A 16,433-nucleotide genomic window follows, 5' to 3' on the forward strand; every position below is an offset into this window, starting at 1 on the left:
TGCAAGCAAGGGTCTCTTAAAAGGATTGGCATTTCATCCCTAACAAATTGTTTTGCAACAATTATGGCTCAAATATTGTGTTTCCAAGTGCCAAGTACATTGGAGAACTTTTGACAAATTTGGGCAAGTAATAATCAACGCCTTGGGCCTAGGGTTTGACCTCTAAACCCTATTTTTATCTTTTATTTATTACATTAGTCAAATCAATAACAATTAAGCCTTAAAATCACATGCTACATGGTCAAAATTGTTTAAAATGGAAAAATCCTCATTTTCATAAATTTTGGCCACTTGGGCATCCCAGATCTAGCCTAGATCTAACTTTTATGCTGCTAGAATTGACTGCATAACTGAAGTTTTCAGATTTGAATTTTCTAAAGCATGCACTTAATAAGGGTCTAAAACTTGAAATTTTCAGTTTCTAGTAAATTTTTACATTCCTAGGCAATTTTGGAATTGATTGTAATGACATTAGCTTGATGATTTGTCAATTATTCATTACTATAGTAAATAGATCAGATCTGAAATTTCTAAATCACACTCTAAAAAATCCTAAAAATGATTTTTTTTCAATTTGGGTGAATTTTTCTATTTTTGAGTATATTGGGCATTGTTTTTGACATCTTTCGCTTTCTGATTTGTGGGTCAACTTACTGCTGTCATAACTCACTACATGTCTGAAATATTACTGAATACATCTTCGTAAGGTAAGCTAGACACATAAATTTACTTATGCTGATCATTGGAAAGTTTTGTACTTCATATGTTAGGAAAATTTTCTAATTTAGATAATTATTGTATTGTTGTCATAACATTAATAAGAGTTGAAATTTTTTAAAGTAATACTGCTGATCTAGCTATTGAGATCTAACACTTGTGTGGTTTACTCTAAGTTTGTAAAATTTCTAAAATTTGGCACCTAAATCACTCCTACATTTAAGCTCTAGATCTGATCTTGTGATAATTGGAATCTAATTAGAATCTTTGTCTTTGGTAATCACTCTAAATCTTGGCATCTAAGTTTTCATTTCGCTATCTTGAATGATGATTAGTTTATCTTAAAGTGGTATTGAACATTTTTGAAAAATTGGCATTTTACATCTTCTGAGAATATGTTGAAGTTTTGCATTGCTGTCTCTAAAGAAATTTATCTTGCTCAAAATTATCATCTCGTCATTGTTAAGTACTATCGCTATAAGCTAATTCACACTAAGTACTTAAATAACATAAAAAATCTCAATTCAATATAATCTCACTCATAATCTCTTGCATAAGCATCCTAGATCTAGCTTGCACTTAATCTTACCTCCTAGCATAAGCTAGGTTGGTAGAAATATAGGGAAACCATTCTCAGTTGGCTTGAGGGGCTTAGTAACTTTTCGATGTTGACATGGTGCTCATGTAGTCATCAAAGCCACAACATCTGTAGCGGAAAAGGAATCGATTGATAGGAGGTATCATTAATCATGCCTTAGCCTGCTTCCTCTTAGTCTCCTTCCCACAAGCTACCTTTGAGCCCAACTTCAAAACAATTAAGGGAGGGTGATACTTAGACAAGGCATATACTTAAAATAAACCAAGATCACTACATCTCCCATAGATCCTAGGACTTGCACATCATATAGGATAGTTAATCATTCAAGCAACGCCTTTCCATCCCATCACTTGGTTTCAAATTACCATAAGAAATAATTGTGACTCTATTAAGGCACTAGTCTCATATTTAAAATCTAATATAATAATTAATATTACTAATTTTAACCAAGTAACTAGGCCACTCATTTGTGTCTCTCAAACAAGTTGGTTTCCAACATGTTTCTATTCACCTTATTCCATAGGGACTATATCCCATAGCCTATTGTTGGGATACAACTAGAACGGAGTGGATGGGGATTAGTGTGACAGCCCCCACTTTGAGAAGTTGTGGTGGATCCTGTACAATCTGAGAGAAAAAAGACCCCAACATGTCCTCCCCTTCAAAGGAAGCATTCTCATCAAGGCTATAGATATGGAACTGTTGTTAAATTATTGATGGTTCTGAGGTTGTTCCTTTCAGCTACATATTCTTCAACTATATCAAGACATCCTAGATAGTGTAGTGGCATAGCCAATGCTCTCTTGTTGTTGGTTCTACCTCCAAAGGTAACCAAATGGAACGTTCAACCTCAATTTAATGAAGGAAATATGAACTTGGAAAATTTTCCCTATTTCCTTCTTCAAATAGGACTCATGAAAGACTAGGTGGATCTTAGACTGCATAGAAAGAGAAAATCCCTAGAAAGCTTGTCCACTGCACAAGGGGATATGATAGGATCAAAATATCACTTGGCGAAAATTTAATTGACTTATTGCTTCATTTTGTTTTGATATAAAACTAGCTTTAGCTCAAGTGTGTGAAGAATAGTCAATCTAGTGTTAAGTGTGCATTCCAATACTTATATGTGCTTAGTAATAAAAAAACCATTGAGCAATATTTTAGGCCATAAATAGCTTATTACAATTATTTTTTTCTATATCCATGATAAATAGTACTCTATTTCCAAAGTTTGGCAAATCCTAATCATTAAATTCATTGATTGCATTGTTATAATGTAGAATTCCATAAATAAGTTCCAGGAACTTGTTAGTCATCTATATTTTACCATTAGTTTGGTCATTATTACATCTTTTTTCATTTTTATGTGTCCCTTATAGTTGAAGAAACTCCTACCAGAAATTGAAATGAAGGTAGGAATGATGTATGGGTTGGGGATCAACTCTAACAATGCTTTAACCATAATAGGAAGAACTTTTGTTGAAGTTAGATTGAGTTGCTAATAATGGACAATGATCATACCAACAAAAAAATCCATCCAATGAACAATAATTCATCACAAGGATTTGCATGCTGGGAGGAAAAATTAATCCTAATATTCAGTGTATTTCTCATGAATGACATAATTTGGATCATAGGGATTTGTTCGTAAGAAAATATTCCATCAAGTAAACGTCAACATGCCATAACAAACATTATATCATCCTGCATTTTAAAATCAACAATACTATAGGGTTCATCTTTTTTAAGTTTGTCACAATAGAATGTCAACTAGCTAATCCTCCTCCACAATCCTACAATTCATTCTATGTTAGGGGCCATTCATATACTATTGGGACAAGGCTAATACTTCACAAGAGGACTTGAGTGTTATTATGGAAAAATTGTACACATAATTATACAATTTGGTCTATGCTTAGCGTTAGAAAATATCATGTACAAGAATATTAATTTCTACTGGAAGCATAATGGAAACCAAAAAATCAAAGGGTTTCTAAAGGTCCATTTAAAATATTAAATCTTGTGAGCATGCCAAAGTAATTTTGCATGGATTTGCATGATTTTTTCTTTGATAGTCGCACAAATTTGCGGAAGAGATAACTCAACAACCTGTGGACCACATCACATTAAATGGGCTAAAATTCTCTTACTATAGAAGATCAATAGCCCATTCGAGCCTCCTCAACCTTAAGTGGGAAGTGATGTAGTATCCAATTGACTGCTCATGTCTCCTACCAAGTCCATGTCTCATTAATGAGCCAAGGAGGAGCCATCGGCTGATTTTCAATTCATAAATACTAAATGATTGAGAGCCAAAAGAAATGAAGTGAGAGCAAATTTATGATTCCAAAATTTCTTGAGAAATTAACATCACATTGCATATAGAATTCACCATTTTAGAAGTTTATATAGCTTCTTTGAGAGAGAAATGCTTTGCAATAAGACTTAAGAAGAGGGAAATCCTTGTTAAGAGTTTGGGAAAACCATTACTCTCAATATCTCTTTCAAGTTTCTTGGAATTAATATATTGTATCTCTACTAACAACTAATAAAGATGATATGTTTCTATTCTCTTGTGTTTAGTTTGTTTCTTATGTTCTTCATTACTAATGTGCACCTTATACTTTGTTTTTCCATTCATTGCATGGTGGTTTCATGTTATGTTTAGCTTCTAACATTTTTGATTGTGGGATTCCTTGTAGGTTACAACCAAGATACAAAAGGTATATTGGATTTGGGAGACCTTTTTTCTCCAAATATAATACTACATTGAAGAAATTTTAGTATTTATTTACCTCTTGTGTATTGATCCCTTTATGTCATTAGTGCTAGTTGGTGAGGACTAAAGGCATCACTCGTATTCCTACTTGTAGGTGTTTTTAAATTAAAAAATTATTAAAAAATTTAACCAAGAAAAATATTACTCCTAAATCCCTTCGCCAAGATAAAATTTTGAATGTTTTAATGGAAGATGAGATGCCATGTCAAAGTTGAGGCTCTAACAAGAATTGAGTAAATGATTTTAAGAATGGATGTCATAGGGGATGTGGAGGAAACAAATTACAAAGTTTGAAATTGAGGATAGTGAGGATGAATACCTATCATATGAGGGGGATTATGAATATGAAGAAGGGAATGAATATGAAAATGATATTATAAAATTTGTGCTATATGAAGATAAGTCCTTGAAATATGTATCTTGGGGAAAGCAAGTTGTATTTGGCAAAGTGATAGAGGACTATGATCCATGTATAAATATGAATAACCATTTTGAAATTGGAAGTTTGAAATTGGAAGTGGAGAGTAGACTACAAAGTTGAAAAGAACTAAAGAAAAATAATGTGTACATAATAAGGGAGAATTCTATGAAGAGTAGGAGTATCATGGATTTTAATTCCCAATAAAGATAGAAGAAAGTGTTGATGTAGAGATCATTAATTATGAACTAGATTATGGAAAATATTTTGAGGAATGCCTTTTAGGGGAATTGATTATGTTGATGATTTTTATGCTTTTAATTGTGTGACTACAAAGGAAAGAATAAGTAGCTTTATTAATGCTACAAATGAGGAAGAACACAGTTTTTATGCTAAAAGACTTAAAGAAATGATAGGTGTTGGTGGTTATTTCCCTTAAGCATGTAGGAAAAGATGAAATACTCACTTTGTTAAATGGTAACCTACAACAAGTTGATTGTTAGTTATAAACTAGGTTAGATCCATAATCCACAAAAAATAAAAATTCATAAACTCTTTATGTAAAGTAAATAGACAAAGATACTATTTCATAAAATTAACCCAATAAAAAGACAAGAACGTTTAGTAATCACCAAGTTTACCGTAACTTCACCTCACATTGTAACTTGCTACAAGGGGAGTTTCTCTCCCTCTCCTGATGGATGGGCCTTTGTTCCTTCTCTTTTTCTCTCAATCCTCCTCACTTATACAAAATATTTTCATCATAACCTTACTTTGGATGTATCCCTCAATTCCTTAGCTCGACTCTTTTTTTATAGACCCCAATGGATGAAATTTTCTAGGAAACCTTCCATAATTGCTATAGATCATTTTTTATCGAAAAAGTGGAGCTTGGGGTCAATTTCACCCTCAACCAAAAGGCATGAATCCCGACGTATGAAACAGGGCACCGTTAAATCCGCTGACTGGAGAGTTAAAAATGTGCAAATAACTATCATGCAAATTTTCTTCTAGCATTCATGTAGTTGTGTAAATTTAGTAAAAAACATATGTGGGGTCTCATGTGATTAGTTAGAAAGTTGTGCGGTGAATCAAATCCCATTTATTCCTATCTATTTTCATATTTAAAGATTTTCTTTCACCTAGGACTGCATTCTCTCATGTTTGAAACTATTTCTGACATGTTACTGTGTTTCTATCACTTGTATGAAAGTTTGAGATAACAGTTCCCTTTGATGTGTGGGGGAGATCATGGAAACATACACCCAAAGTGCATCACATATCTTTGTAGTGCTAAACTGTGAACCACTAAATATTCCAAAGAGAGAGAGTGGGATATGTCAATCGAACCCAAGGGATTGAGTGAGTCGCCACTTGTGAAAACCAATACATACGAGTGACATATATTAATATATAAATTGCTTGATACAAATACGGAATGCATGCCCCATGATTGTAGTAAATGGAAAAGTAAAGTATAAACTACAATGATAGTCATGGAAGATTATATAAAATAATGGATCTCCAAATTTGATAAAATGGATGATGTTGGAATCTCTAATCTAAGTGAGCAATGAAAGAATGAAATTGGTGGTGACCAAGCTTGGTAAGAAAAAGAGTATCCCCATTGATTGGGGATATGAATGTAGTGGGTATACTGAGGTCTTCAATTTATCATGGGGTCAATGAAACTCATGGCCATGCAAATAAGTGTATTTGGAGACGAGCATGGGTGGAGCTCATTGGATCAAGGAGCACTGATTTCTCTCTTATGTCGGCCCAAGGTTTCTTACACATTAAAGGTGTAAGGAGTTAGATAAAATAGACCAAGAATGGGTGTGACTTATTTCCATGTCAATAAATTGAGATGAAGACGAACATGGAGTAAGCCTAATGGATCTACGAGAACTGATGTCTCTCCTAGTCTCTCCCAAGGAGAACCATGATAAGGGAATGACTAACGAGGACATGAATGATCATCGACATATCAAGATTTCTAGATAGGGATGTATAGAAAGTAGCAGAGTAACTAGGACTTGTACTGACATAGGGACTTTGACACAATATAAATGAGGTCATTTTATCAATTAGGATGACTTCCTTTAAATGAAGCACGTACAATTATTGATGACATTGGTGGTAATGAGAAGGACCATTTGGGTCATGAAAAATGGATGTTGTTCTAAGTCAAACCAAGGAGACTGGTCTTATAAAATGGTAACAATGGTGTCATGGGGGCAGTGGTGTGCGAAGGATGATAATAGTCATACAAAGGGACACTAGTATTAATGATGATTTATAACGTAGAAAGTCGCATTGTAGATCAACAAATTATGCAATATACTAAAACACAATACAAGATCTTCTTCTACAACACTTTGCGGAAGCTTAATCAATTTTATCACGATCAATGAGAACACATATAACTGAGAATGAGAATCAATCACACATAACACAGAAGAAATAACCCAAGGAAAGCCTCAGCCTAAAACCCCAACTCTGTATTATCATACAAGTGGAAATATAGTCAGGATTACAAAATGAATTAGCTCACAAGCTATCATGTTCTCTCTACAATCCCTCTGCTACTCATAGATAGCCAAAGACCTCTCTCAAACCTTCTCCTCTACCCTCCAAGCATTCTATTTCTTTGCACAATTTTCCTTGGGGTCCAGTGCAGCCACTTGTGTGAATTGGCCTCTTCACACAGTCACTAACCTCTAATCTAACTACGCAATCCTGAAGGAGATAAATCCTTCTCCATGGATGAGCTTCCTTTATAGGAAAAATCCATCCAACTAATAGTACATTGTCCCTCCTCTGATCTCAACTGGCTCTCTATCTGAACTGACATGCATGAGTTATTCATGAGAGAATATTTAGTTATCTGAAATGCAGTAGTTATATGCAAGAATGCATTAACTAATTGAACTCACATTAATTTAAACAAATTGTTTAAATCAATCTAACTGGACTTGACTCGGTTAATTGAGCCAACTAATTACAACTCAATATTACAACTCATCCTTATCTCTTTATCTGATGCATAAATTCCTCAATTAATAGAGAAATTGTTGCATGTCCTCACATAGACGTCATGTTTGATTTTTTACAACTGATTAACTCATGGTGAATTAATTAATTTATTTTCAAACAACTGTTATGTTCAAATTCGAATTTTACTTCTTATTTTAGTCCAGTGACTGACTAAAATTGGAATCGATTCTAAACTGCTAACAATAGAATGCTATTTTTAGCACTTCCATTTTTCATTCCCTGTTTTCAATCCAGCACTAGTACCCAAATTGCTATTTATAGCAGTGCTATCTTTAGCACTTCTATTTTTAGCATTTCTTGTTGCCATTTTCAACACTCCCTCTCAACAAGAAAGGCTTCAACTCGAGCCTGATCCTATACCTTTGGAATGTTCAGCATGCAACACTTCTACCAAGTGTGGTTGCTCTAGCAACTTTAGAAACAAAAAACTCCCCACTGACCTCTCTGTTGGGATAGAAACATACTCCGATGCTGAAGCTCTACCTGTGATGACAAGTTATCCCTCTATGACCTCTGAGTTGCTGTAACACTCCATGCATCTCATACCATTCCACACCTCTCTATGCCATCCTACACTGGTGCAACACTCTTGTGCCTTGGCATTGTTGCAGCCTTCTAGGTCTACACAGTCCTAGGACTCCTGCACTGTAGCTCTCTCTGTCGCTCCATATGAATTTGTCTCTACCCACTCAGCTAGTCCTGCTACTCCTCATCAGGGCTCCTATAGCAAAGTCGAATCAAAGAGGTTGGGGTATCTCAAGGATCCTGCCCCTATTCCAACTTTCTTGGGACGATCACTCCACATCGCCCCACCTCCTACCTGGAGGTATGGATGCATGTGATCCCTCTATCCACCTGGATTGAAATTTCCCCCTACTGGAGGTCCTTACATGAATAGATGTCTCTAATTGATCTCCTCTCAACTTCTCTAGTTGTGACTGCTCCACAACCTCCTAAAGCTGCTTCACCAATAGTGGCTCCTCTACAATCATCTTAGACTTCTTCTGGCACTGCATGTTGAAAGGTAATGTACTCTCCCTATCAACCACCAAGTCTCCATCAGTTTCCTTACTCCTCAAGGCTTTGCATGCATCTTTAACCTCAAGGGCATACAGGTTCTTGACTTGTGAACCGATCTGCTTCACCTGTCTCATGATGATGTGTCTAAGGAAAACCTTTCCCTTACTGAAAACTACATCATAGCCTCTATCTTCCAACATCCCGATCGAAACCAAATTTCTCTTTAGTCCTAGTACATACTTTACATCACTAAAGGTAATGCAAGCTCCATGCTCCCTTCGAAAAACGACTGTGCCTACACCTAAGACACTATACTTTTCATCATTACCCATCGCTATGAGTACCTGGAGATCTTTCTCCTCCAAAGTACTAAACAAACTCTTATTTCCAGTCATGTGGAAAGAAGATCCACTGTCAAGAAACCAACCACTTCCCACCATGGATGAAACCATGCATGCGAACAGTGTGAAATCTAACTAGAACTGTGAGGCCAGTGCCTCACCTTCTGATCCTACCACAAATCCCTTCTTGGATTTCCTCAGTGGAAAATTTGTAGAAAAATGGCCCACCTCATGATAACGAAAGCATCATACTTTTGATTTGTCAAACTTCTTCCCACCTTGGGATGAAGTGGATTGGGAAAGAGAACCCTTCTCCTTCCCCTTCTTCACCTTACTTGCTAAGGTGCAGTTTTCTTCATCCTCCATGGATGAAGAACCATCTCTAGTGCTTCTTCTTATCTCCTCCTGTCAGATCTGACCAAAGTAGTTCCCAATCTAGTAGTTTCTCTCTTCCATTAACCGAGTCCTGGTAGCTATGCCAGCTCTTAGGAAGACTGAGGAGTGCAAGACTCACCATGTCATCATCAGCTGTCACGATCCCTACACTTCCAATCTCATCCCTGCATGTGGTGAGCTTGTTCAGATACGTAGATATCATGTTGCCCTTTTAACACTTGATCTTCTGAAGCTTGTCCTTCAGCACCAGCTTCCTTTGATCGTAGCTATTCTGATATAGATATTTCAATGTTTTCCACATTGAAAATGGTGTATCCTTCCCATGGAGGCTCGAGACAATGTGGTCTCGAACTCCCTCCAGGAGGATTCTCCTTGCTTTAGCCATACAATTCTTCCATTCCGCCAGTTGAGTAGCATCATTCGGCTTAGGGACTTCTTGATCAATGAATTCTTTTAGACCATTATCCTCTAATACTACCTCCATGCAATCCTTCCAGGCTATATAATTCGAGCTACCATCAAGGGCACACTCGATTCATAAACCATTGAACACCATAGTGAAATTGAGATGTGATAAGAACTTGATTTCAATATTCAGAAACCACAAACTTCGAAATTATCCTTCTTGTATATTGTTCTTCACCTTGATCACCTTTGCTTTGATACCATGTAGAAACTCCCACTGTAGATCAACAAATTATGCAATATACTAAAACACAATAAAAGGTATACTTCTACAACACTTTGGGGAAGCTTAATCAATTTGATCACGATCAATGAGAACACATATAACTGAGAATGATAAGAAATCACACATAACACAGAAGAAATAACTGGGGAAAGCCTTAGCCTAAAACCCCAGCTTTGTATTGTCATACAAGTGGAAATATAGTCCGGATTACAAAAAGGATCAGCTCACAAACTATCCTGTTCTCTCTGCAATCCCTCTGCTACTCATAGACAGTCAAAGGCCTCTCTCAAACCGTCTCCTTTTCCCTCCAAGCCTCCTATTCCTTTGCACAATTTTCCTTTGGGTCCAGTGTATCCACTTGTGTGAATTGGCCTCTTCACACACTCACTAACCTCTCATCTAAATGCGCAATCCTAAAGGAGATAAATCATTCTCCATGGATGAGCTTCCTTTATGGGAAAAATCAATCCAACTAATAGTACACTATCCCTCCTCTGATCTCAACTGGGTCGATGTCTGAATTGACATGCATGAGCTATTCATGAGAGAATATTCAGTTATCTGAAGTGCAGCAGTTATATGCAAGCATGCATTAACTAACTGAACTCACATTAATTTAAACAAACTGTTTAAATCAATCTAACTAGACTTGACTCAGTTAACTGAGCCAACTAATTACAACTCAATATTACAACTCATCCTTATCTCTTTAACTGATGGATAAATTCCTCAATTAATAGAGAAACTGTTGCATGTCCTCACATATACTTCATGTTTGATTTTTTACAGCTAATTCACTCATGGTGAATTAATTTATTTATTTTCAAATAGTTGTTAAGTTCAAATTCGAATTTTACATCCTATTTTAGTCCAGGGACTGACTAAAATTGGAATCCATCCTGAACTGCTAAAAATAGAATGCTATTTTTAGCACTTCAATATTTCATTCCATGTTTGCTCAATCTAGCAATGGTACCCAAACTTCTATTTATAGCAGTGCTATTTTTAGCACTTCTGTTTTTAGCATTTCTTGTTGCCATTTTCAACAAATAGTTGAACTTGTGACAGATGACAAAAATAGTGGAGTGACAATGGGTATTGGGGAGGGAAGGACAATAAAAGTCAAAAAATGATGACCAATATTAAGGACAAAATATAGTTGAAAATACTCAGGTGACTCAATTCAGATGCTCTGAACCAAGGTGACACGAGATTGCTTCCATTGCAAATTTGTGGTATCAAGTACTCAAAGTATTGTAAGGCTAATAGGGTGTTATTTTTGGTGTTTTGAGTAATAAAATAAAAAGAAGGTTGTGCTTTGTGCAACCATGTGTATGTTAGTGATCAAAATAGGCGGCTAGGAATGGGACCCTAGGAGTGTCTTTTGGGGGCTAGATTGATGAATGAAAAATGAAAAATGAAGGTCTCATAATCATAGGGGGAATATAAAGTTGTGTGAAATTACATATTCAAATATTAATGAGACCAAGTGAAGGGGAGTTTAAGGTAGGTAAGAAAAGGCACAAATGAGAGAGAAGATGCACTATCAAGGAATAAAGAAATACTATATGGACTCTTGAGCCTACATAAAATGTTGGCACGGATTCTCAATGATTGAATGGTTCTACTTGAACAACCATGTTGGGTAGGTAATTGCAGATCTAGGCCCTGTGATTGGGAAGCATCGTGGAGGAGGAATCACAAAGAATTGGAGTAAATATGTGTGTTTGGTTTTAGAAGGGTAAATGGAAAAAATCCAATACATATAAAGAGGGACACAAAGGGACTACATGCCAGTTTGATTGATCATAATTGATGAGACTGATGATGTCTCATTATGTAACTACTCCTCCCAAATTTACCCACTTTGACAAGCTCTCCAGGGTAAACATGAGCTCAATGTCACTATGATATGATATGACCACCAAGTTCTAGTTATGGAAGCTGGGCCTACCAACACGAAGTAAACTGACATCCCTTTGACACTACAGATCACTCAAGAGTCTACCAACCACCCCAGGTGATCAATACTTGAGTTGGAACTCTTTTTCACTAGGTTTACTACCAAACCGCACCCATAACAATTCATGCATGTATTTGGGAGGATATAACTAAACCCATAGGCCTGTCTCCATGTGGTTCTGACCCAAATTCCCTTGTTTAGTGCATGCAGTCACAAGGTATAGGCCATGTTTTCAGGCTAGCCTTCATTCCACTACCTAGAATTGCCTATAACTTTCCATAATCATGATAGTGATGATAAGAATGCTAAACAATCAAAGCTTGAGAAAGATCTTTACCTAGGCATGCCTAATATGAAATTGACACTTTTTTAAATAGATAGTAAACATGTGAGCAACAAGTCATGAATGCATACCTAATCATAAACCTCTGAACTTCATCTAAGAATCATCAAGAAGGATCTATTCTCTCTTAAGCTAGATGCAATAACACTTGTTAGCCCATGCATTCATCAACCATCTAGAAACTTATCAAATCATGAATAAGAGCCATAGATAGAGCACATCATAAGGCTAGGCATATAACCAACATGTAACCAAACATAAAATATGGAAAATTAGCCATAAGATAACCATAATAACCAATACAAGTGCTCATAGATCACAATAGGAAAATAGCTTATATTAACATACGAAAATTCCAACCAAGTCAGGGGCTTCCATGTTCCACTCGACCATAGATTGGGTTGAAACAAATCTCTCTTTCATCCAATCACCCTCACGCCATATTCTAAGCATGAATGTGGGATCATAAGGGTTAAACGAACATAGAACCAACCATGGATTCTAAAGGTCAAACCATCTCAAACCTCAAGCACAGTGATCTCACCTATATTGTCCAGGAATCACTAACATCAACCAGATTGGTCTCCACCCAAGTTATCCTGGGCTCCAGAAACTAGTCAATCAACCCACAACCTCTAGGGAACCCAAATTTTTATAGGGCTCTAGAGGTCTCTCATATCAACCTACAACCTCCAGGGAACCCAAGTTACTTCAGGGCTCCAGAGAAATTTTCCCAACCCACAACCATAGGAAACCTAAGAACTAATCCTAAAACCAAAAAGGGGAACCCACTAGACCATGGCTATATAGGAAATGGAAATGCAAGGTTGAAACCGCTATCAATCCAAGTAAATCTCCATGTGAGTGAAAACACATAGCCAAGGAGCCACATGCATATACCATCCATACAAAAACTATCATGGATATCACACATGCAACCTGTTACCTTCAAAGAAAGGTTGTTGTATCCGCTAATCCAACTTCCTACTTGTACTTCCTTGCTTCCCTTTTCTTTCCCTTTGCTTTCTTTCTTATCTTCTTCCAAATCCAAGTGAATGCTTGAGTGCTCCAAGAATACTCTAAGTGTGCAAGAGTTTAAGCGAGACAAATGCTAAATTGACAAAAGCTAGAACTAAGAAAAGATAAGCCAAAAGTTGTCAACTGTTTCTCAGGTACCTTTTTATCACTGATGTCTAGTCTCCTTTCCTTTTTCTTTTTTTCTTCATTTTCCTTCATTTTCTCTCTAATTTCCCTTGCATGCAAATTTTTTCTTTTCACCTTCCTTTTCTCCTATTTTTCTTTATTTCCTTAATCAAATTCCATTTATTTCTTCTTTTCGTTTACTAATGCCTTTGCCAATTTCCATAGCAATTAGTAAACTACAAGTGATGCCCAGTATAATGTTTACCCATGATTAATCTTGGAATATATGTCCCATTACGTAGGTATTATTTTGCTTACATGGAAATAAACTAGGGGCTATGAAAAACCCCTCCCCCTTGCGGAAACACCATCTTTTGTGTTCTATTATGCTTATAACCAACCAAGCATACTCCTTATGGAGATTTATAGAAAATCTTGATGCAGTATTTACAATAAAAAACTATTGAAAACCATGACCAACATGAAAAGCATGCCACACATACCGGTTATTGGAGCTTTATAAAACAACTCGATGTAGTATTTACGATGATATGCACATATATACTTATACACATTTGTTTGAACCAAAAAATAATCACACATCTATGGAGCTTCCAAAAACAAAACTCGATACAATATTTACAATAATATATACATTATACATATGAACATTTTCTCTAACCAACAAATAAAAGGATAGGATGCCCACATTAGGGATAAGGGAATATAGAGGCTCGCACCTCCACCCTCAAAGTAGTACTAGGATTGACCTCCTTCCAAGGAAGTCGAAAATCCACTGCCAAAATCAATGTCTACATCCAATGTCCAGCACTACAATCCTTGCACTACTTGTTCTCTGAGTGAACAGTTATCGAATCATTGTTCCAGGGCACACTCCCAACATGCTTATGATTCCATTTAGCAATGCTAAAGACCAGAAAAATTTATTCCTCAACCTTCCATTCTCTGCTACATAGTCCCTTGGGAAATTTGATCACCCCCTTTCATACAGTCACTCATCTTCCTAGTTCTCTGGCATCCCCTTCTCTATTACATAGTCCCTTGGGTGATCCATCTCTTAGCAAGGTTTCCTCACATTGGAAGGTCTAAAAACCAAGGTATATCCCTACCTCAAAAGCATCATATAGGTCATAACATGCTCATGGAAAATAATCGACACTATTGGGTACCAGCGCCCCACAATGGCCTTGCTCCTGAATGATTTACTAACACCCTATCGCATGTTCCAATTCCTTTTTATTATCGTTGCTAACACTCTTGCATCCAGTTCCCACCACCCAAACCAAACATTTTCTATGCTTTCTTGTATCAAGCACACAATTTCCATTAGACTCACAATGAATCGAAATAAATTCAAATCATACATCATTGATAGCTTGACAATAAGGTACACTTGCAATTTTGTTTACTTCCTATCATAGTAAGTCAAATTAGCTTTCTTATCAAATCATCATGTATAAAAATATCACATTTGGTTAGAAAAAAAATCAACCATCATAATCATATACTATGTGCATAATCAAAAACTGAAATAAAACATTGATACTTATCTTTTAACTTGTTCTTTTTGTTTTCATTTGTTCTTTATCCTCTTTGTACACACACTAGATTAGTTTTCAAACCTAGCAAGCACCTAGTGCCTTCTCTTCTCTTCGATATCGGAAACAATGGTGTCAAAAGACTATACCATCTCAACCATTAATATCAACAACTCAATATTAGTCTCATTCCAAGCTATCCAGGGCTCCTACAACTACTATTTCAACCCACAACTTCCAGGGAATCCCAAGCTGTTATAGGGCTCCACCCACATCCCGGGGGACCCAAGCTATTATAGGGATACAACCCACATCCTGTAGAGAACCCAAGCTATTACATGGCTCCAACACACAACTTCCAAGGAACCCAAGTTGTTATAGGGCTCTAGCCCACAACCTCCAAGGACCAAGGGAACCAATACCCAACACGTACAAATACACGAAATGTAATCACAACACATACACCCACACACAATGTATATGATAACACATACACCTACACACAATGTATAACAAAACACATATATTCACACATAGTACAACACAACGAATACACATATCATGATACAACGCATACACAATACACATGACATAGTACCACATGTACAACATGAATACAACACAACATGTACACAGTAGAAATACTACACATCCAGAGACCACATAATATCTACTAGGAAACCTTGTCTCTAGTGCCTTTCCATGCCTTATTTCATGCGTCCACAACCCAAATCCTTTGACTATGGTTCTTTCCACTATCCATGTTTATCTCAGCATGCCACAAAACATAGTACCTTCATTCTGCTGATGTATCCTTCAACATCGTCTGTCCATAGCATAAACATATGCATAGTTATAAGCACATAATATCAAATCATATCCACATGATACTAGCCTCATAGATCTTCCAGGGATACTATTCCCACTTCATTCCTCATAAACCAAGAACCCTTTCATACCATTCACCTGCATAAACCAATCATTCTTCCACAAGAATGATCCTTGATGTCCTTGTCAAACAATGGATATATATATATATATATATATATATATATATATATATATATATATATATATATATATATATATATATAGAGAGAGAGAGAGAGAGAGAGAGAGAGATAAAAAAGTTACCGATCAAATGAGAACTCTAGAAAAGAAACATGAAAAACAGGTTGAAAATGAAAAGTGTCGATGTTGGAATAATTTTTTTTTTTGGGTAAATTTTCAACATTTTCTTAATAATGACGTTAAATATAAAATATCGTGACTCCAAAAAACTTTAAAGTTCCAAACATTTTCAAGCACGACATTAAAGATAAAATATCACGTCTTTGAAAATACTTAAAATTCCAATGATTTTTAGGCATAACATTAAATATAAAATATCACGTCTTTGAAAAACATA

The sequence above is a fragment of the Pinus tabuliformis genome, chromosome J, assembly GCF_031772625.1.
Source record: "Pinus tabuliformis cultivar Carrire ecotype Pingquan chromosome J, CPIR1, whole genome shotgun sequence".
Classification (NCBI taxonomy): domain Eukaryota; kingdom Viridiplantae; phylum Streptophyta; class Pinopsida; order Pinales; family Pinaceae; genus Pinus; species Pinus tabuliformis.